Below are 23,501 nucleotides of genomic sequence, written 5' to 3'. Positions count from 1 at the left end.
TATCTTTGGGGTAAATACCCAATAGTGCAATTGCTGGATCATATGGTAGCTCTATTTTCAACTTTTTGAGGAACCTCCACACTGTTTTCCAGAGTGGCTGCACCAGCTTGCATTCCCACCAACAGTGTAGGAGGGCTCAAGGGGAGATGATTCTTTTTAAGGAGAGATTGCTTGACAGGCTCTTTGGGAGTAGTGAGACTTCCCCACAGCATGTATTACAAAAGGGTGCCAAATTGTTCTTCAGAATTAAAGGGTAGAAATGTGGATTATCTGAGATTGTGTATAAGAGAGAGTAAGAAGTTTGGAAATGCTGGGGAAGAAGACAGGACAGGAAAGTCTGAGACAATGTAGCTAAGTCCATAGCCCTAGGGAAGTATGGACAAGTGAAAAGTCACTCATGCCTGGGACTGGCTAAGAATATATACATTTAATTTTAATGTTTGTCCTGTGCTGTAAACCCCACCTTCCATTCTCTCCATTCTTAAGTAAAGTTCTGTCTTGTATCAATGGCTTCTGGAGGAGTGAAGGAATAAGAGCTATGGCCAGGTGGGGGCAAAGCTGCGCAGCCCAAGGATAGCAGCTGCAGAGGTGAGATGCCACATATAAAATCATTAAAGACTAGAATAAGAAAACTGAGCCAAGGGCACCTGGGTGGCTCAATTGGTTAAGCGTCTGCCTTCGGCTCAGGTCATAATCCCAAGGTCCTGGGATGGAGCCTCCAGTCGGGCTTCCTGCTCAGTGGGGAGTCTGCTTCTCCCTCTGCCTCTGCCTGTCAGTCCCCCTGCTTGTGCTCTCTCTCTCTCTGTGTCAAGTAAATAAATAAAATCTTAAAAAAAGAAAAGAAAAGAAAACTGAAGCAAGAGGAAATTAGGAGATATGCCTCGCCAATAATTCTCAGCTATTGGAATGGTTACTGGGTTTTTCATAGTACATGAGAAAAAGCCAAGTTGTATTTAAATATTAAAGAGAAGGGGGATGCCAAAGAGTTGGGGACACCGAGGTAGCTGTCTATGGAGGTCACACAATTTTAAGCCAACTTTAATTCATCTCTTAAGTCTGTGATAGTTTCATATCTGTAAACATTAACTCCTCTACCAGATTATAATCTAATCGGGGGAGCAAATTAATTTTATAATCTTTTAAATCTCTACAATTGCTGCCTTAGGTCAGGTGCTCAATAAATACCAGTTGGATGGCAGTAAATTAAGTTGAATTAAGAGACTGTTTTTCACGATTACAAGAAAGCTCATCAAACATTATTGTAATGTTTGTAGTGTAATGTTGTAGTGTAAGAACACCTACAGAGTCAACCATTTTTAAAGCATGTATATTACTTTTTTAAAGACTTTTAGAAAATTATGTTGAAGGGTGCCTGGGTGGTGCAGTTGGCTAAGCATCCGACTCTTGGTTTAAGTTCAATTGTGATTTCAGGGTTGTGAGATTGAGCCCTGTATCAGGCTCCTTGCTCAGTGCAGAGTCTGCTTAAGACTCTCTCTCTCTCCCTCTGCCCCTCCCCACTGTGCTCTCTCTCCCTCTCCCTCTCTAAAATAAATAAATGTTTTTTTTTAAAAAGAAAATTATGTTGAAATTTATGTAAAAAGACAAATGAAACTGTTATCAGAATTCATATAAAATAGACTGATCAGAAAATATTTTCCCCTTGTAATGAAAAGAGAATAATCGTTAGAATTTACATTTCTAGCTATTTGCATTATGGTTCAGAGTTTGAATAAATCATGAACTAAGACTCCTAATGTTGTCTTTCTCTGAATGTTATACAACCAAAGAAGTTATATAAGGAAGGGGGAAACGTTATTTTATTCAACTTACAGCCTATCCTTGTTTTCAACATAATAAATTAAGTCATTCTATATGTAAGTAATACATAGTTAAGATATTTGAAGGCTTATAACTCCTACCATTAAGAAGTTAGCCTGTCATTTTTTTAAAGGTTTTATTTATTTATTTGACAGAGAGATAGAGGGCACAAGTAGGCAGAGCAGCAGGTAGAGGGAGAGAGAGAGAAGCAGGCTCTCCGCTTAGTGGGGAGCCTGACAGGGAGCTCCATCCCAGGACCCTGGGATCATGACCTGAGCCAAAGGCAGATGCTTAACTGACTGAGCCACCCAGGTGCCCCTAGCTTGTCATTTTTAAACTATGATTTAAGGTAGTAATATATATGATTTTATATAGGTATTAAAACCTATAGAATATAACTTATATCTAGCCCCAGAGATGGTCTCAGTGAATATATATCTGCTAGTGAGATCACTTTCCAACTTTCAGAAAGGAGAATCAAAACTGAAGATGGTTGGAAAGCTTTTATTCTTAGAGTATGATGGGAGAAATGTCATGTACTTTAACTTCTGTTTTCTCTCATGGCCTCTAAACTTGATTTGGAAAAGTGGGGCTTTCTGTAAAAAAAACAAAACAAAACAAAACAAAAACCTAGTTTTTAAAGATTTTATTTATTTATTTGAGGCGGAGGGGGGGAACAAAGGGAGAGGGACAAACACTCTGAGCGGAACATGGAGCCAGACATAGGGCTCTATCTCAGGACCCTGAGATCAGGGCCTGAGCAAAACCAAGATGCTTAACTGATTGAGCCACCCAAGTGCCCCTGTAAAAAACTAATTTGGTGAGTGAATCTGAAGAAGTCAGGTGTGGCAGAGGTAATAGACTTTAGAGATTTGTGCTTATGGGTGTTGAAGGGAGGAGGGGAGAAGCAGGTAAGCTGAAGGTAGGAACTTCTAAGATGATTCAAAAAGTGGTATTTCTCAGGAAATTCCATTTGAATGTGATGTCCAAGACATTTTAGACACATTCCCTGGAACTCCTAGTCTATATAAAGTGCTCAAGAAATATCATTCATTTATTTATTTGTTATCTGAAAATAGATCATCAAATTGTGTTGAGAAGCACAAATATTCAAAATACAAAAATATTAATTAGTAACTGAGTGTCAATAAAATTAATGCCCAATCAAATATCCCTCTTTTTGTAACACCTGTATTGGTGTTAATCCACATCTTTGTCAATCAGTGCCTTGAGATTATCAGACGTATATGTAATTCAAGAATACAATTCAGTTTGATGGAAAAGTGAAAGCACAAAAGAGCCAAGCTTTCCAAAGTGACATGGGAGAACTGCTTGACTGTCAAATGGCCCAAGAAACGTGAGGCTTAGATCTGAGGAGAGGAGCAACATGGTTTGCACATGATGGGCTTTCAACAAGGAATGATTTGAGAACCATAAGATTAAGAGGTGAACCTGGAAGACAAGTAGCATCTTTGCATCTGTGATATGAAATTTAGATTTGGAGGATAGAACGTGTCATAACACAATTTCCATAGAAAATACATATTTCTCAACAGATCAAGGAACACTTGATTCATTGTTTATTTGTTCTAAAAACTAGTGCAAAATTGCAATTATGACATGAATTTTTTAAAGATACAAATTAAACCAACTTATTTTCATTATTCATAGTTTCAGTTTTCAAGACTGAAGTCTAATTCATCTCTCTTCATGATGTAATATAAAATTTTTCATCCCCAGTTTAGGCAGACTCACTTAAATGATTTTTTTTGTTTTTTGTAGCACTAATTATCCTTGGATTCAATTGTGCATTTTTCTGGTTTAGTTTCTTTTCTAGAGCACTATTGAGATAAAAATTGAGTAAGAGATAAACAATTTCTTTTTGATTAAAAAGATATATTACATATTCTTTATAATTCCTCTATCATAATAGAAAGGAATGTGTTATGCTTAATGTTTGAGCTACGAGTCAGAATACATGAGTTTCAATCAATCATTTATTCATTTAGTTGTTATCTGAGTAAGTGCTTACTGAACACAAGGTAGTTCTCTGTCGCTGGCCTTACAGCAGTGAACCAACACAATCCTACCTGGCTCTTCCTCTTCATGCTCTCGGGCACATTCCCCTGGCCTCTGACACTGCTTATCAGAGAAATGAAAGGAATCGTTAAGTTCCTATCCAACTGTAACTTTCTGTTGTTCCATTTAACTCTGACAAAGATCCTATTCTAAAATATGAAGTTAATGAAAATACAGTATGGCTTCCCACACCCCCCCCAGTGCTTCTCACCTGCATATTGGTAACTAGATTTTTTTTCCCTCTTAGATACTACTTCTTAATACATGCTTCTGACACCTGGACAGTTCATGTACTATATTAAATTTTATTAATCCTGGCAGATCATTATTAGCTATATTGCTCTTAATTAGCTTTTCACTTTGTTATAAGCAAAGAGGCCCGATTACATGGGGGCATAACTATACTTGTGCCCCAACTGCCAAGTCAAGAAAGCGGCTGTTGGAACAAGTCAAGCAAAGCAATGATCACGGTGTGTTTTTGTGAAACCTGGTACAGAGCCTTAGAGGGTGAAATACTTTAATATGTCTAAAGATGTCTTCTATATCCCATTACATTTGAGGTGAAACATGCTATCAGGATGTGATAGGTAGGTTTTTCTTTTCAGATCCTCACTGATCTAGAGAAAGCGTCATCTGATGTGCCCTCTGTGCCTTTAAACACATTAAAACAGCAAAAAACAAGATCAGTAACCAAAACTGTAATTATGATAATTAAAACGCTTGCTATTCAAAGAAAACTTTCAACATACATGTGCTTAGTCAGGCATGTGAATTCCTCTTTCCAAGGCCAGCTTTTCCTTTGATTCTCTGAATCCCATGCCCTTCTGCCTCCTCCATGCTCAGTCCATCCAATATCCCGCCATTGGCTTTCATGTTCAGTAGCACCTGCTTCATCTCATATATTTTGTCTGTTCACATTCACTCAAGACTTTTTAAAAAAAATGTCTTTTATGTCTTAAGCACTGCATGGAGTACGTATCCATGAAAATGAAAATAATGACATGTAATCAGAATAATCATTAACATTTCTGGGGCTTTTCACACATTACTTTGTATTATTCTCACAACAACACGTGTGGTGGGCATTGCTTGTATGCCCTGACTACAGATAGAGATGCACAGAAAAGAACTTGCTAGTAAGGTGTGGAGTTGGCATTTGAACTTAGTTCTTGAGCCTGCAGAGCAGTGTGGTCTGGGCCCTTAGGGAGGCACAGCTAAGTATAAGGAGGCAGACACAAAACAGCCAAGTAGAATTCATGATCAGTTAACTCATGGAAATACGTACAAGCAGCCATCACAGTTTAGAGGAGCTAGAGATAAGATTTTACAGAAGAGGTGATGCTTGAATTGAGTTTTGAAGAAAGACTAGGACTTTACAAGGATAAAAATTTTATTATTTCTCCCACAAAAATTTGAAATCATATTTAACTCCTGTAGTATATTGATTGTATTTTTGGACCCAGTTAATGGCTTCCCTGTATCTATACTCTTTGCTCTGTAACTTTTTTAGTCCTCTCCCACCCTGATCGCCAGCTTCACTGTGTAATTTTCTTGGGTCAGTGAGACCAAACATGATGCAAACAGTCTTCAAAGCATTCTGCACATTTATACTTCATGCTTTTATTTCTTTGCCTTTCCCATGAGGACATACCCACACCATTCGGCTAGAGGATGAGACGGTGGGAAAGGCAGAGTCAGCCTTGTTGTCCCAGCTAGGGTCCTAGGTGGAGGAGAGAGCCTGGCAGAGAGCCTGGCAGATGCCTGAGTCAGCTTCCCTTCCCCTCCGCCAGCCTAGCTCAGGTAGCTGACCTGTCTAGCCAACCCATGAACACATGAGCAAAAATAAATGTTTTCTGTTTATTGTATGTCACTGAGGTTTTATGATTCTTGTTACACAGGATTATGGTGGCAAGAGATGACAGATATAACTCCTGTCTGTAACTCATCTCCCAAATCCAAATCTTCCAAATCCAAGTCCAGTGATATCCATTGTACTTCTCTGATATCACCTCATGCACATTTCTGTCCTTTTCAATTATCATTACAACTGTTCTAGATAAATTCCTCATTGCAGGTATATCGGGCTACTGTAATAGCCTGTTATCTTGTCTCCTTGCCTCCAAATCTTTCCCCTTTTCAACTTAACCTACACAAAAGTGATTAGGCATTTTCCTTAGAACAGAGTCCTGCTATTGCCACTCACCTCCTCAAAACCCTTCAATAGTTTCCTTATTTCCCTAACAGCAAAATCCTTAGCATTCAGTCCCTCCACACCCATCATCTGGTTGCACACTTTCTTCTAGCTTCCCCCTTCATTCTCCTTTTCCCTTATCATGCTGTGCTTCTCCTCTTTGCTCTCTGACATTTATCCAAATGCAATTCCCTCCATCTAGAATTCCCTGCACTCCATTTCCAGACATCTAAAACTTACCATTCCTACATATCTTAAGATCTTATGTCTTTACCCCAGGAAACTTTCCCTGATTCCTAATTCTGAGTCTTCCTCACATCTTTATCCCACTTATAGGATTCTGATCACTCACTCTTTACCACTCATTTGTGTATAGGACTTGTGTATACCACAGTATTTGTTTCCTATGGGGCCAAAACAGAGTACCACAAACTGGGTTCCTTAAATCAGCAGAAATGTATTCGTTCACACTTCTAGAGGCTGGAAGTTCAAAATCAAGTTGTCGGCAGGGCCATGTACCCTGTGAAGCCTCTGGGCGGGCGGGTGGGGGGTGGGGGGGGTCTGTCCTTGCCTCTTCCAGCTTACAGAAGCTCCAGGTATTCCTGGCTGTGGTGGCATAACTCCAGTCTCTGCCTCTGTCTTCACATGGTGTTCTCCTATCTGTGTAGGATCTCCTACAGATAGGTGTATCTCCTATCTGTGTGCTTCTGCCTTCACCTGGTGTGCTTCCTGTGTGTGTGTGTCCAAGCTTCCTTCTTAGCAGGACACCAGTCACATTGGATCAGGGTTCACCCTAATGACTTCATCTTAGCTTGGTTACATCTGCAAAGCCCCTAATAAAATTACATTCCTAGATATTGGGGGTTAGGATTTTGACATATCTTTTTGGCGGTGATGGTTGGGGGACACAACTTAACTCATATACAAGTACACTTGAAGGCAAGCACGAAGTCCATTTTTAACTTTATCTTTGTACCACTCTGACTAGTAAAGCTCTCCCTGGGCAGAGTGCCTCTTTACTTTGTACCTGCTTTGCACATAACATTTGCTCATTGTTCAACTTTATGCTGAACTGAATCAAATTGTTTACCTAAACATATTTGGAAAGATCATAAGAAATATCCCAAGGCTGCCAAGAAGGATTTATTAAGAATCAATAATACGTGAGGTGTCATAAAGCCTCAAACTTGGGGGTGTTTATTAATCAACACATTTTAAAAATCTCAATTTGGCAGAGAAGAAAGTCCTAAACATGCCACCAGAGACTGGCAAATTCAATTTGGGGAGGTCTGAGTGAGGGAAGAAAATAACTATCAGTTGAATATTCTTTCAGATGGGTTAATAAATTAGCTAATTTGGAAAATTAGGTTGAAACTATTGTGTTCTCTTCAGTTTTTAAGTAGTAAACTTTTAAAGAGAACATGGAGGCCTATCATGCCCAGAAAGTGCTCACATGGGGATCGAAGCGACGAGGTTATAAAACCCAAAATGTCCAATAAAGAGTAGCCAATGCACCTGTTAGAGTCAAGGGCTATGAGGACTCACTAATCTTTTCACTGTCTTCTTGGGAAGAGCAACAGTGGTGGCACCACCTCTGTAAGCAAAGGCCAAGAAAATGGTGCCTAGATGTCACAAGACAAATCAGAATAAGCACATATTTTCCATATTCCAAACTGTCACCACAGGAGGATGGACAATTCAAACTGCTGCTGCCCCCAGGAGGCCGTTGGTCCAAAGATGGCCGCACAGAGGGCAGGGCTGCGAGTTGATTAACACGCAGGGTCTTGGCTCACAGAATTAAGTTTGCTTCTGGTTACCCATTGAACAACTGGCTTTCCTCAACCAGCATGTTTATGGGAGTTTGTTGAAAGAAGACTGAGTAGGGGAGGGAATGATAGGCGAAACTAGAAATTGTAAAGAAAAAGTGGTACAGTTGAGTGGGGTGAGCACAGATTTAGACTAGCATTTGGGTCTGGGATCTGTCACTTATGAACAACAACCATGAGCAAGTGCTTTAGTCTCTCTGAACCCCACTCTTCTCATCTGTAGACTGGAGACAGCACTATTTTGTAGGAATGGGATTAGAATTCAGTGAAAATATGCACTTAGAATGCTTAACTCTTGGAAGGCATGCAATAAATAAAATATCATTCTATTGGAAACAAAAAAGTCAAGGCATTTATTTGTCACTTATTGTGGAATAATACTGACATCTTTTCCTACTTTAGGTCCACATTTTAGAGTAAACAGGCATGATGATTGACAGTTACTGGTTTTACTTGTAAAGTAGAGGTGACTTTTTACTTTAATTGACATGCAAGTTGAATAGAAACTTGGACCTTCAAGTTTAAAAAAATAATAATTGGGGCACCTGGGTGGCTCAGTCGTTAAGCGTCTGCCTTCGGCTCAGGTCATGATCCCAGGGTCCTGGGATCGAGCCCCGCATCGGGCTCCCTGCTCAGCGGGAAGCCTGCTTCTCCCTCTCCCACTCCCCCTGCTTGTGTTCCTGCTCTCGCTATCTCTCTCTCTGTCAAATAAATAAATAAAATCTTTAAAAAAATAATAAGTATATTGAAACTACAGAATAGTAGCAGCTAGAGGTACAATTTCAAATTATGCAGGATCACAAATGAGAACACTAGCTCCCTTAGATGATGCTTATTGTATGTCAGACTCTGCTTCTAAGACCTTTATATACACTCATCTGTAACTCACTCAAATTCAACATGAGCTTAGTTAATTTAATATACAACTGCTGGGGGACTCTAGCAAGCTTATTTGATGAACTGGAAAGTATGTTCTGGGTTGTGTGTCTGTTCAACCTGGAAGTTGCTACTAGATCTGGGCTTGTCAAACTTATTCTGTAAATGAACAGATGGTAAATATTTTGGGCTGTGCAGGTTATATAGTCTAACTATGTAACCTTGCCATTGTGGCTTAAAAGCTACTTTTCATAAACAAATAGGTGTGGCTCTTTCCAACAAAATTTTATTTGGGGGCATTGAAATTTGAATTTTATACAATTTTTGAATGTCACAATATATTCTTTTGATTTATTTTCAACTGTTTGAAGGTATTTTAAAAATTCTACTTGGCGAGCAGTAACAAAAAAGGCAGCCATCAGCTGGATTTGGTCCAGGAGCTTTTGACAAATCCTGTGTTAAACGAGCAAACATGGATATGTTAACTAACCACTTATGGAAAAGACTACATTACATAACCCGAAGTAGCACAACTTTTCCTCAGGTGTCAGCCTTTTCCTTTGCCTCTGTAATCATGGAGCTTATGGAATTGTTTCCTGTATCTAGTTAGACAGCAGATCTACTCAAGTTAGTCTTTCATACAGGAAGGGAGTATGAGATTCGGAACCCCAAACACATACATGCAGAAAGGTCAATTTCAGTACAAATATGTCCTCTATAACAGAACTTTCTTGATACCTCAAAATCCTTTCTTTAGGCATTGAATGCTCAGTCCTGAGCAGTTCAGGATTATCCCTCTGCCTGTTCTCCCAGCTTGTATCTAAATTCTGGAAGACTACATAACACTAAGGCAAAGCCCCATGTATAGCACTTAGTCCTTTTGTGGCATCTATCCATGCTTGCATCTGTTAAAATGTCATGGTCCATGGTCCAATGACCATCCATGGTCATTGTCAACCCTCCACGATGATACGTCAGACACCCCATTTCCTATCTTGTCTGTAGTGATAGCTGTGATTGTTTCTGCGTCCTCTTCATCTGTACTTTGAGGCCTCTTAAAGTTCACCACTCTTTCTCATTTAAATTGCATCCCCCCTTGGGGCTTGTGAAGCGTTGAACTGTTCTGCAACACTACACGGGGATTGTGACAAACTCAGCATTGCTGTCCCCAGCACTGTCATCCGTGCAGCCATCTCTGTACGCAAGCTTACACACTGTAGTGGGGTGGGAGTCTTGCAAGTCTGCCACCTCCAGGGCTCATAATGGGAAGTGAGGCACCTACTTTTGGACCCCAAACCTATATAGGGCTCTGTTGCCCTGTGCTCCCTGCCTCTTCTCAGAGCCCACATCATCCTCTCACATTTCTCCTCAAATTCAGCTTCACCTCCAGTTCAGAGGGATTCTTTTTTTAATCACTGAATAGCAAAAGTCTGCTCTTATATCTCATGTGTTCTTCCAAATACGTTCTTTTTGGCATTAGCTTTGGGCTTTGATTCCTTCAGCATCTGGCCTTTTGAGATTGAAAAGCTTTTTCTTTAAAACTACTGCCCCACTATGTATTTCCAAAGTCAATTTGAAACTCAAAAGCTAAAAATTGACACTATCCTCCCCCTTCCCCCCAATCCTTTAGCGACCCCATCTTGAGGGCACGGAGTATAGATTGCCCTCTTTTATGAGCGAATGGAGGCGAAAGCGTGGAACCACAGATATTCCCTCAGCTAGTAGACGGCATTGTTACCAGAGCACTGTTGTATCCGCCACTATGCCCCGATGAACTGGCTGTACCCCCAACATTTGGGGGGATGAAGCCCACCCCAGGGTCCACAGGAACATTCCTTTAAAACATTCGACTCGAGAGCCCAGAATTTAAATTTAAATACTTGAATGAACGAATATATTTGGAATGTGTTAGATTCCTTGCCACATCTCCAAAGGAGGCAGATCGCCAAAACTTCTCATGGCTTTTCTTCAAGTTTTGTCTCTGGAAGTTAACATATCCTGTAACTGTGCTTAAGTTATGTATTGCCAGCATCGATTTCCATTTTGTCTACTATGTTAATTAATTGGGTCCTTGGTGTTGTGAGCAAAAGCAAAAGAATGTGGTTCCCGTGAGTACCATGCCTCAAATAAGCAAATGTTGTCAAAATTAAGAACAGAAAAACAGAAAACACCGTCTATTGAGCATGAAATGTCAAAGACATATGATGTTTTTGTTCGATATTCTTTGAAGGCCAAGAACTTGTTTTATGTTTAAGCCATGAAGGAAGAGCTGACGTGTGGATCAAGCAGAATTTTAATGGCAGCCTTCCTTGCAATTTGACTGTGAGGAGCAGCAGTATCAAAAGCATTTTGCTTATTCTCATGTATTGTGATTTAACCTAAATCGTGGAACTTGAAGTTACCATGGGGAGATCTCACATCTTTCTTCAGGAGCTTCAGAATGTTTGAGACAAAAAATTGCTAACCTCCTAACTGTCGTCAAGTCAGAATTGATCATCAAAAGTTATTGACAGTCTCAAATAAGAATGCCTAACAATTAAAAACGTTTTTAATGTTTTCAAAACATGCAGGGTAATTTTTTTTATCCTTTAGAAATCCCTTTGGTTTCTGTATTCATTTTTGTCGATCATTCTGAATGTGGGTGGTGGGTTTGTTTTGTATAAATTTTACTCGTAGCCTAAAAAGTAAATCAAAGCCATCAGGTGCACAAACCTTTCTTATTATCTTCAATTAACAATTCTAGAAAGTCCTGCAATTCATGGGACTTGGTGAAAAGAGATCAGAGCTTTTCAGAAGTTTTTTTTTTTACAAAGTTGGTTTTAATTTTATAAAACTGCTTCTAATTTAGGAAAATTATCTTCTACCCAACATCTACGTGCTCTGTCCAATTAACAAGACTTTGGCCACCCATGACAAAGTTTATCCACTGGTTATTTCACTTGCAAAAATGATATTGATGGAATGTGTGATAAGCTCTGGTTTCTTCAAGTGATACTCAACTCTAGCCAATTCTGAATATAAAAGCTACAGAAATATTTGGTGATCTCTAACAACTGATTGATTGGGGATGACATTTCAGGCTCTGAGCTGGAGATGCAGTGCCTGGGTCTTGTGACCAGGAGCTTTAAATTCTCATGTCCTCCCCTGAGCGTGTTTGGGAAACGTGTAACAAAGCTGCCTGGTTAGTTGACATTAGCTCACTACTGTTTGCAGCTTTGGGCATCTTAGTTGACTTGCCCATCTTTTGGCGAGTGTAGGCACAGACAGGCCTGGTGTGTGAAGCTGTTGACAGATGAGCAGTCCTGCATACTGCAGAAGCCAGAGCAAAAAGAGCTAATCATCTCTGGCAGTGAGGGTGAGGTCACCTGCCTTCCTTCCTAAGTAAACAGATGGAAAGAGTTCGCAGTTCATTACTTTCCAAGGTTAACAACTTGTTCCACTTCCATGTTTTACAGTAATAGAATGAGAAGTTCTTCTCTTCGGGGAAGTTTTATTTTTCCTTGATTATTCTACCCACACAGCAAGAGAGCTGAGTCTTCTGGGGATAGATGCAGTGAAGTCAAAGTTAATTAGTTTCCTCGCTGTGCCCTGCATTCGGGTAAAATATCACTGGAGGGGCACACCGAACCAGTCAGGTTACCTGATCAAATGCTGTGTTCCTAGAAAGACAGAGTACTATCAGAAAAATCTGCATGGAAGTAATATTTCACCTTCCTTGAGAGTTAACAGCATTTGATACTCACCTTGTAGTAATTTCTTTTACCTCCACTTTGTCTTTCCTTTAAGATGTCAGATGGCAAAAGGAGAATGACGGAGTGGCCTGCAAGTCCCTAGTGAACTCCAGAACCACGTTCCTATTTAGCTGTAGTGTAAACTCACAAATCAAATGCAGTTTATGTTTCTCTTATGATTGTGAAAGTGATACATTCTGCAAAATATCAAAGCTAAACAAAGAAATCTACCTTCATGATCTTTTGTCATTTCATAGCTGGAGGTTCAAATCAGGCCATCAGCATTACAGGAATACATCTATGGCACGAAAATGAGCTTTCAGATGAAGTGTTTGTTCGTTTCTTATCTGATTATGGGCTGATTACATGCAGGCATGCCAAGTACATGATTTACATTAGGAGAATAGAAAGCTTCAGCATTGAGTATTATTCCCAAGTGATCCTATTATTAACTTATTAACCATGTGTCTTGTAATGGACTCAAGGTTTCTGTCACACAAAAGAAGAGCATTATCATGTACTAATAAAATAAGCAAAGTCTGAACATCAGACTAACACTAAAGACAAGTTACACATTGCTATCTTCAAGTCAAGATCTAAGAAAGATTGCCATGTAATTAAGGAAACATTCTGAAGATAATCACCTCAAGCTTGGCTCTGTTAATTTTAAAAATAAATTAGCAATTAAAAACCAGGTAAGTAGCTAAAACCAGACATCTCCTTCAACAAGTTTGCTTCTCTGTTCAACTCATTTCTTCCTTAGGAAATGGCAGATAATAAATAGAAACCAAGAAAACAAGAGTCCTTTATGAGGTTTTCATAGCTATCTTTTTCCTTCTTGGCTCTATCTTATACAATATAGTAATAAACACTTGAATGTACAAAATCTTCACTGTAAGAAAATTACCTTCTTTGATGAGGTTTTCAAATTTCAAATCTGAGGACTTAATATCTCTCTTATCTGCATTTTTATCTGTGTAAAGAAAAAGAAAAAGCATTTTCCACAAAATTATGGCCTTAAGAATATATCCAGTGACTTTTCCTTAGCGTTTACCTGCTTGATTCATGGATGGATCACTGAAGGATGAGGTAAAGGAGAAAGAGTGTTCCTAAGTGTCAACCAAGTGCCTTCTACTCATTTTCCTTACACAGTTGACAACAATGAAAACCCAGAGTTATTAACTAATAATTAATTAATTATGTGCCGCAATTATAGATGCTTTCTTTATATTTGCCCTGAGTAAGGTCAGTTTATCCTGGTTCATTTTTTAATGCTGTAATTAACTCATAACTTAATAAGGATTCTTATCGTCCATGCTTTCACAAAATCTGATACACAAAGTGTGAGACTGTTGACAGCCTGATGTGAGGATGTGAATTCCTATGATACACTGGAGCAGACTTGATTTCTGTTTCCAATTATGAAATAAAATAGAATTTATATTTCTTTTAGGATGAGAATTAATCCACTATTATTAAATATCTGACATGGCCACTTCAGACCCATTTTTTAGAACTTTCAGGAATTACGAGAATAAGAAGCCTTTTCTTGAGAGACCAATGGTGCAGTGACATAATAGTGGAAATGATAGATTTGAACAATGCAGATTCACGACTAGTTTTCTTTGGTTGGCAGTTACCACAAAAGAACAAATCTCATACTAGAATTTTAAAATCTGTGCCTATTTTGAATCAAATTTAAGGAGAGTAAATATCAAAAAATACAAGTCACTGGTAACATTATGTATAAAGCTTCCAGATTTTCCTGCAGGCCAAGGCTAGAGCAGGATAATCATGCCCGAAGCCAATAAGCAACCTAAGAATTGAAAGGACAAAGATCTCTCTGCTCTGTAGGCTTGCCTCCTGTCTTTTCATAGCACTTTGTGATTTCATTTATTTATTCAGAAAATATTTACTGAGAACCTGTATCATGCCAAAGACCGGGCTAGGCTGTGGGCATACATTAATGCCTTCATGGAGGTTAACATTTCTCTCTCACTAGTTGTAATGAAATAATTGCATAATGAAAAGCATACAATTAAAAACCCACTTGATAGGTGCTATTATACTTACAACAACAGTTCAATGATAATGATATTGTGATAGAGTGTACCTAGTCTGGAAGGCAGGGAAGGATAGTCGGAGGAAGTGATAGTTGAAGTAGGGCTAAAAGTACGTGCAGAAGGTCTTACAGCAGAGGGGAGACTGGTCACGTGGGGGCCTAAAAAAACCCCTGCTTAGCCGTACTGGACGATGAGAGCTGAGCCTAGAGAGGCAGGCTGCATAATGCAGGGCTGTTTTATATGGAGAATTTTCATCCTCATCCTTAAAGTAATGCAAAGCCATTGAAACATTTTAAGAGGGTAAGGAGTCTGCAATAAATATATTTGCAATTTTAAAAGATCATTCTGAATATAGAGAGGTGAATAAATGGGAAAGGAATCACTCATTATAGTGAGGCAAGGGAAAAGAAGGAAAATAAAACAGTTTTAATATTAAAATGGTCTGGTTTTAAGTAAGCATGAGAGAGAGACCTCAATTATTTAGATCATCTGTCCTTCTTCAGCTTAAATAACATAGCAGGGATAAAAAGTATAAACTCCTCAGGACTAAGAGAAAAGCAGTAGCCAGAGCTGATAGAGGAGTGGCAGCTAACATAGCGGTGTAGAGTAGAAAGCCATGAGAATACACCAATTTGTGCACAGAGTATCAACAAAGACTCAGAATTTGGAGGCCTCAAACACCCCCAGACAGTATGGTTGAGATGCTGGGCTAAAAATGTGGACATAGGTTTTAAAAACTGTGTTTGGAATGGAGGAGACAGGAGATCCAGCTGGAGAGTCATGCAATTCTGTCCTCTCTCCCAGTTATGCCCCAATCTGCATTTTTTTTTTTTGAGAAATTTGCTGATAGAAAATTTAGATCTTATTTACTTACATATTCATTTATTCATCCAATGGATATTTGTTAGTTACTTACTATGTACTAGGCAGTGAATAAAACAGATGATGGACGGCTCAGGTCTCATTCTGGAAGGGGATAGAGATAAAATAAAGAAATAGTTAAGTAAACAAGAAAAATATTACTGATAAGAATTATGCAGAGGATTAAACATAACATGATGTGATAGTGAGTGACTATCATCAGCGTGGCTGGTCAAGGAAACATTAGTTTCATCACATTGGCTGGTCAGGAAACATTAGCCACAGGTATGGGTGACATCTCTAAAAATGGTAGTTAAGAGCCAATCTGCAAGATACTCTTTCTCCTACTATTCAAATTCCAGGATATCAGCAGAATATCTGGAATATATGGTCTATCTCCCCTAGAGTAAGAGAAACTAGGCTTCTTCTCTAAAAGGTCACAGATAAACTACATCTAGATACTGACATAGAACTATCCCCAAAATAAAAATGAAAATATGGTTTGTCACATAAAGACCTTATAGTGAAGCCTCAAGTTAACAATTACTACCTCTAAACATAAAGGTTCCAGTCAGCTTTAGTGCTTTACTTTTAAATATGAATGGACAGCCAAGGATAGCTATATATTCTAGGGGCACTTCAGTTAAGACAGACAGATCAAAACAATTGGAAGACTACATCTGAGGTAAAAAAGGAAGTCAGGCAGCAGGGAAAAAAAAGAAAACTTAAAAAAAAAAAACCTTTAAAAAATAACCCTTGAATTAATATTCCCCAACACATAAGAGAAGGTATGTTTTTCCATAAATCGAAACCTGAATCTATGAAAATGAAACACGGTAAGAAAAAAACCTTGAGAAATTAAAAATATAAGTGCCAGAAATTTTGCAAAATAGTGTCAGATATTTTCCCAGAACCAAAGAGAAAGAGGTAGAAAATTGAAGAGAGTGTATAAGAAAATTAAATGGTCAGAGCAGGAAATCTAAATAGGTGATAGAAATTTTAGCTCCTTTCCCCCACCATCGTGGTGTGTGCAGTTGAGTATTCCTCTCCATGACTTCTCACAAGACTTTCAAGACCAAGTGATTCCTGGCCGTGAAACAAAAGCAGAATCATCCCATTCCCCAGTAAATTTGGATGAAAACTGGCAATAAAATCAGGTACAACTCCAGGAGGAGGCACTGGAGAAGAGCCAAGCTGGGTCTATAAGGGATCACACATGAGATAGCACACATTTATGCTGTGTGAAGATCACCTATTCCTATCCTATCATTCTGTAAACATCCCTACTATCTGAACAATAGACATGTTGTAGCCGGAAAATGATTTTCCTCTGTTACTATGCTTCTACACCAGTAGGTTGATTCAGTAGTAAATATGTGAGACCTTTTGTTTGAAAAAAAAAAAAAAAAGTGATAAAAATGTTAATAAGGAAGAGCGAGAGAGAGAGGAAATTATAGAATAGAAAAAGAGACCCAGATATTAAAGATTTCACTCTTTAAATTAAAGGGCCCATGGAAAATCTTATGATGCGAAATAAATACTAGTAGTAATTACAAACCACACCAAGGCACATAGTTGGGAAATTTTGGGACATGGGAAAAAGTACCTAATGACAGTTTACAGAGTGGAAGGACAGGTAGTGTACAAAGAATAGTTATAATGGCGGGAGGGAATCTCAATAGCAGCATTTAGAAGACAGAAGAGAGTGGAGTTATAACTTCATAATTTGAAAAGTATTTTCATTTCATAATTCTCCTCCTAGCCAAACTCTAAATCAAGTGTAAGAGTAGAACAAATAAAGCAAGGATTCAACCTCCCATTGTATTTTAGCTGAGGAAACTATTGAAGGACGGACTCTAGCAAAAATGATTAACTCAAGAAAGTAGAAGAAACCAGGAGATTCCAAATTAAAGACTGTTGAACCAAACACCAGTGATGACTGTTGGCAGTTCCAGAATGACAGCTGAGCGGTAGGCTCAGGAAATATTCTGTCTAAATTGGAGCAGGAAGATAAAGACACTGGGGAGGAGATCTCAGGGAAACGAAAGGGAAAGCAATGATAGGTGATATGTGAGCATTCATATAATAATATTGGTAGGTATTTGACACATGTACTGGAGAAATTAATAAGCTGGTATTAGAAGTTGGAGCACGTTGAAAATTAAGAAAAGTGGGAAAATAGTCCATTTTTTTCCAGGAGAAATTAAAATATTCAAAAAAGGAAAACATTACTTGACTATGTAATGAATAATATTAAGATAGTCACAGTAATGTTAGCAATGGCTTTTGAATTAATGAAAAATTTGGTATTACTCAATGGAAGAAGGATAGTAGAAAAAGCAGTGGTTGATGGTGTAAGAGAACTGAACCTTCATCTAATTTAATGGAAGTCAGTAAACAATTTCTAAAGTTAATAAATGAGTAATTTTCAGGGTAATAATTTAATCTTTTTTTTAAAGATTTTATTTATTTATTTGATAGAGAGAGACACAGCGAGAGAGGGAACACAAGGAGGGGGAGTGGGAGAGGGAGAAGCAGGCATCCCGTGGAGCAGGGAGCCAGATGTGGGGCTGGATCCCAGGACCCTGGGATCATGACCTGAGCCGAAGGCAGACGCTTAACGACTGAGCCACCCAGCTGCCCCATAATTTAATCATTTTTAAACAAAGTAACTAACAATCATGTCAATGAATTAAAATTAAATCTAAATATATTAACCAAATGAAATTGGGATTGATTAACGTGCTTTTGTTAAAGTTATTAGTGTGTCTATAAAAACAATATAACCTATGAGTATGTTTAACTTCCACAGTTTTTTTTTTTTTTTGAGATTTTATTTTAAAGTATTCCTACACCCAACATGGGGCTCAAACTCACAACCCCAAGATCAAGAGTCGCATGTTCTACCGACTGAGGCAACCAGATGCCCTGACTTTCACAGAATTTAGAAGGGATTAAAAATAAGTTATTGTTTTCAAATGATGCCACCTTTAGTAAAATTGTAGGATCTTGTTAACACATACTACCCTTTAAAATGAAATTATAAGCAGAGTTCTGATTAGTGATAATGTTAGCAGTTTCTCCTTCGAAAAAAACAATTACTGCCATTGGGTCTGTAACCACAAACATGTATAAGAAATGAAGTACATTTTCATCTGAGAGAAGATAACACCATAGTATTTCTCAGGGTGTGTATTTTATGGATCCACTCAACAAACATATATTGAAGAGCTACTAGACAGCTGTCTTTTAGGAATGAAGGATACAGAAAGGAGCAAAACAGATGAATAGCCTATCCTCATGAAATTATGTTCTAATAAGACCAGGAACAAATATATAGATCTAAATATATAGTAAAATATATTAGTAGTAATAAGTGTTATGAAGAAGAAAAAATGACTGGGAATTTATGGAGAGAGGGTTTGCAATTTTAAATATGGTGGTTAGGGAAAACCTCACTGAGAAAACATTTCAGTAAAGATCTAAGGGAACTAAGGAAGCTAGTGATGACAATATCTGGGGGAAGAGCATTCCAAGCTAAGAGAATGTCAAATGCGTAGGCTCTGAAGTGGGAGCATGCCACACATGGTTAAGAAACAGTAAAGACGCTGATTGACTTGTGCAGTTGAGTGAAGGGTGAGTGGTAGCATGAAACATTAAAGTTATTAGGTTGCATGATGTTGTAGAGCACCATAGACCATTGTAAGGACTTGGGATTTTACTCTGAACAGAGAAATAAGATCTAACTTACAGACCCACTCTAGCTGCTGTGCTGAGAAAAGATTGAAGAGGAGCAGAAGTCAAAGTCAAAAGATCAGTTGGAAAGCTAATAATCCAGATGAGAGGTTATGGCAACTTGAACCTGAGGGATAACTGTGAACTTGAGAGGCTCTTGTTGGACTCCAGATATACTTTGAAGATAGAGCTAACAGGATTTACTTATGAATTAGATGTAATGAGGAGGAAGAAGGATAAAGAACTCTACAATTTTTGTCCCAAGAACTTGAAAGGATGTGGTTGTTGTTAACTGAGATGGGAAAGGCAGGTCATTTTTGGTGTTCTGTTGGTAGTGGTAGGGAAGATCTGGACTCAGTTTTGAACATGCTAAATTTGAGATGTCTGTTATATATATCCAAGCCTACTATATGAATATAAATGTGAAGGTAAAAGTTCAAGCTAGAGACATGATTTTGGAAGAGAATATAGTATCTAAAACCATGAGACTTTAGAGGCAGAGAATACGGGCACAAATGAAGGCAGGGGCATACATAAAGGGAGGGCTTTAGGGAGTTCTGCTGTACATTCTTGGTGAAATAGGAGGCAAGGTCATCAATTGAGAGTGGATTGCAGTTGTTGGGGGTTTGAAGAAAGCCAAGAATATTTGGGGCATTTTTTGCCTACTCTTTCACACTTGATTTTCAATTTCTCATGGAATTCTATGCCAAAGACATCAAGAAGCCAAGCATCATTCATCACCTACACCACTACCTCACTGGTTCTAGTTGCACCATTCCCTTTTCTGGATTATTGCAGTCATTTCCTAATTGGTATCTTGCTTTCACCCTTGGTCTCTATGGTCCATCGAGAAAAACAGCCAGAGAGACCCTTTAAAAACATATCAGATGACATCACTCCTCTGCTGAAAGCCTCGGGGGCTTCCCATCATTCTCAGAACATAAGCCCAAACCTGACAATGAATTTACTAGGACCTACAAGGTTTTAGCCCCTGCTTCCTCTGGGACATTATCTCCAATCACTCTACCTCCTGCTCACTGGACTCTGGTGTTCCTGGAACATGCCTAATGTGTTCCTTCCTTTGGCATCTGCACTGCCTGATCCTCTGCCTGGAAAGCCCTCCCACAGATATTTGCATGACTAGGCACCTGGCCTACCTACCAAAATTTGCAAATTCCAGCAAGCACATGTTCCTTTTCCTCCTTTTTTCCCCCCATAATATTGGAAGTTTATATTACATAATTTACTTAGTTTTAAATTGTCTTCCCATGCTAGAAGATAAACTCCACAAGGACACAGGTTTTTGTGTTGATTCTGGCTGTGCAACAGTTCTTAGAACAGTACCTGAAATTTAGGGAGCTCTCAATAAATATTTTTTGAATGAATGGGAGAGAGTGAATAGATTAAGGAAATACAACAGGATTAATTGGCAACATTAAGGGCCCACTTGAGGCTAGCAATCATACATTGAACCTCCACCACGGGATGTGTTGGTAGGATGAATTGATAAGATGCTTGGGGTGGGTGAAGGGGTGAGGAAGGCTTGAGCTAATTCCAAGGGCTGCAGCAATAACAATAAACAATCACGTATAAGTGAATTGCCTTATAAGGAGTGTAGGTGCGGTTAGCTTCTTGGTTTTTCCTTTGCCCTGTATAGCTTGGGAGCTGATGCTAAATTGCTTCTGAAGATAGCTTACTGATTTGAAGCTGTGGCAAATTATTGGCCTTTCTGGAGCTTCTTTCTGTGCTCATCTGCCTCTGAGTGAAATCAACTTTGGCAAATATTTTGCCAGAATAGAAAGTTTGAAAGACTCTAGCATTGGAATAATCTGAAAACAAACAAAACAATTATTTATTGCTCTTAAAAATGACCTTTGTACGTTGTGTGTGTGTGTGTGTGTGTGTGTTTGATGTATGCCCCAGTATTGAAAACACTACAGGGCCCATGGAATGACTCCTTGAATAACATATAGGGAGTTTCTGTACAGGCTCGCTTCCTGGACTTCAAGCTGACTGGATGACTCTATGGTGTCTCTATCGTCCACACTTTATTATACTCAAGAAAAAAATGATGGGTTTGGTTTAGACCATATATAGAATGAGGATATGATAGTACTTTCCAGTATAAATTTTAATACATTTTCTTTCTTTGAGAAAAACCGATGCGTTTATTTCTCCTCTTCAACTCTCTCTCTTTCTCACACACACACACACACACACACACACACACACACACAATCGTAACCACAAACTTTGCATTTTTCAGATGATTGAAAAATGTAGCCAGAGCAATTTGGAAATCCTAACTCTCTTCAAGTTTGCATAACAGGGGTGGAGTGTGTGTATAATTCCCTTGTCAGCCAGCAGAAGTAGAAGCCCAGGGGTGATCTGATGGAGAGAAACATTTGCTAAATATTGGCTCACCCCTTTAATACCAGCTTTTTATGTTAAAGCATTAATTACAATAAAGTGATCTACCCTAAAATTGAAAAATGACATAGCAGAAAGTCAAGTAGCCCATTAATTCCTCCAACTTTTGGCACCAGATGATGTAACTAACAATATTTAACTTTATCTTTTTAAAAAAAGAAAAAAAATCTTTGAAATAATGTAGTTTTAAAAAAAGATTTTATTTATTTATTTGAGAGAGAAAGAAAGAGCACATGTATGTGTGTGTGGCGGGGGGGGAGGGACAGAGGCAGAGGGAGAAGAGAATCTTAAGCAGACTCCACGCTGAGTGCAGAGCATGACTTGGGGCTCGATCTCAGGACCCTGAGATCATGACCTGAGATGAAACCAAGAGTCAGCTGCTCAACTGACTGCACCACCCAGGCGGCCCTGAAATAATGTAGTTTTAAAGACAAAGGACTAAATTTTAAAAAATTTAAATAGAATTACTTTGGGGGATGTTATTTTGTGGAAGACAGCATGATGTTATTTTTAATCACAGAAAAAATCTTTTCTCCTGCTGTTCATTTTAGTGAAGAGAAAATTAATTTACAATCCCTTTGATGGTCTTTGTTTTCATTAAATTAATTTGTTTTACATGTTGCGATCAGAGATGCTGAAAGAGATGTCAGTGACATCATTCTTTAGTTGTAAAACCAGCCCAGTGGGGGCTTTTTTTTTTTTTTAATTTAAAGAGGATTGTGGTAACAATTTTCCTGCATTAAATAATACACTGCAGAAAATAAAACAGAAATGGCATAATGAAGAAAAATTAAAGACAAATCTTAGGAAAAGTTCATTTTAGAAAAAATAGCTTTAGCTGTGACATTGTCTTTTTACACGAATAGAAGTTGAATTGTCATTCACAGGTAGTAATTCTTGGTGTTCAGGATGTGAGAATCACCTGCGTGTTTGGGCCATGTGGGGGTTCTTGTGCCATTCCAGCAGAGGTTAGGACTCAGTGGGTATGGGATGTAGCCCAGGGGTCTGCATTTTCACAAAGATTCCAGATAATTCTCATTCAAATGATTTCGGTTTGAGAAATGCTGTTCTAAATGATGAACTTTCTTTTTTTCTCTTCAGCCCAGCTAAGCCCAGGTATCTTCACCTTCTAGCTTGAGACTCAGCAGAATTTTTTTTTTTTTTTCAAAGAAACGTGAGGAGCAGAGACAAACAAATAAGCAATCTTTCTTTTCTGTGAGGAGAATTAGAAGGCTCAAATGACAAATGTCTGGTTCATGGAACATCTTATTGTGAATAACTTTTGTTCATCTTATAAATGTGCCATGTCCTCATCTATAAATCGATACTGGAAGGTCAGGAGAGAGTAAGAGAGCAAGAGGGCACTGGGGTTCTCGAGGGCTGCGATGTTAGGAAAGGAGGAAGGACACTGAAAGAGAAGGCTGGAAGCTAAATAAACTTTCAGAGGCTTTCCAAGCATGCACAAATTGTATATTCAATATTCACTTAGGTAGGAGATAGATAAAAGGTCCTCACTGAAGTATTTCTGGTGTCGTAGCTGCTACAAACAGAGTTTTCAAGTTTTATGATTTGTTTGCTCGTTGTGGTTGGTATTGTGTAACTTTGTATGACTTTACATAAAGTCTTTTCTTTGTATAAAGGAGTTTTGGTCTCAGATAATTCATTAATTTAGGTTTCTTTGGATATACAACATACAAATAAACAAGAATCTGCCTACAGATTTCCTTCCTCCCTTCTCTTCCTCCCTCTCCTCTATCTTCCTTCACCTCCTCCCCCTGCCCCTCCTCCTCCACCCTCCTCCTCCTTCTCTCCCGCCTCTCTCCTTCCCTCTCTCTCTCTCTCTCTCTCTCACACACACGCACATACACACACACGAGACAAGTTTAATTAA

The 23,501-nt window shown here is 38.6% G+C and overlaps 1 long non-coding RNA gene across 1 annotated transcript in view; it reads left to right on the top strand.

The window, feature by feature from the left end:
- The window catches only part of LOC145719233 (uncharacterized), a 30,486-nt gene extending 9,163 nt beyond the window's left edge, over positions 1 to 21,323 (top strand). The window contains exon 2 of the long non-coding RNA XR_014142260.1: positions 11,046 to 21,323. This is a non-coding gene — a long non-coding RNA (uncharacterized LOC145719233). The remainder of the gene's footprint in view (positions 1 to 11,045) is intronic.
- The last annotated feature ends 2,178 nt before the right edge of the window (positions 21,324 to 23,501 follow it).

Source organism: Leptonychotes weddellii, unplaced genomic scaffold (genome assembly GCF_054177405.1).
Source record: "Leptonychotes weddellii isolate Sample4059 unplaced genomic scaffold, ASM5417740v2 HiC_scaffold_352, whole genome shotgun sequence".
Lineage (NCBI taxonomy): Eukaryota > Metazoa > Chordata > Mammalia > Carnivora > Phocidae > Leptonychotes > Leptonychotes weddellii.
The sequence above is the reverse complement of the archived record's forward strand: the minus strand, read 5'-3'. Positions and strand labels throughout refer to the sequence as shown.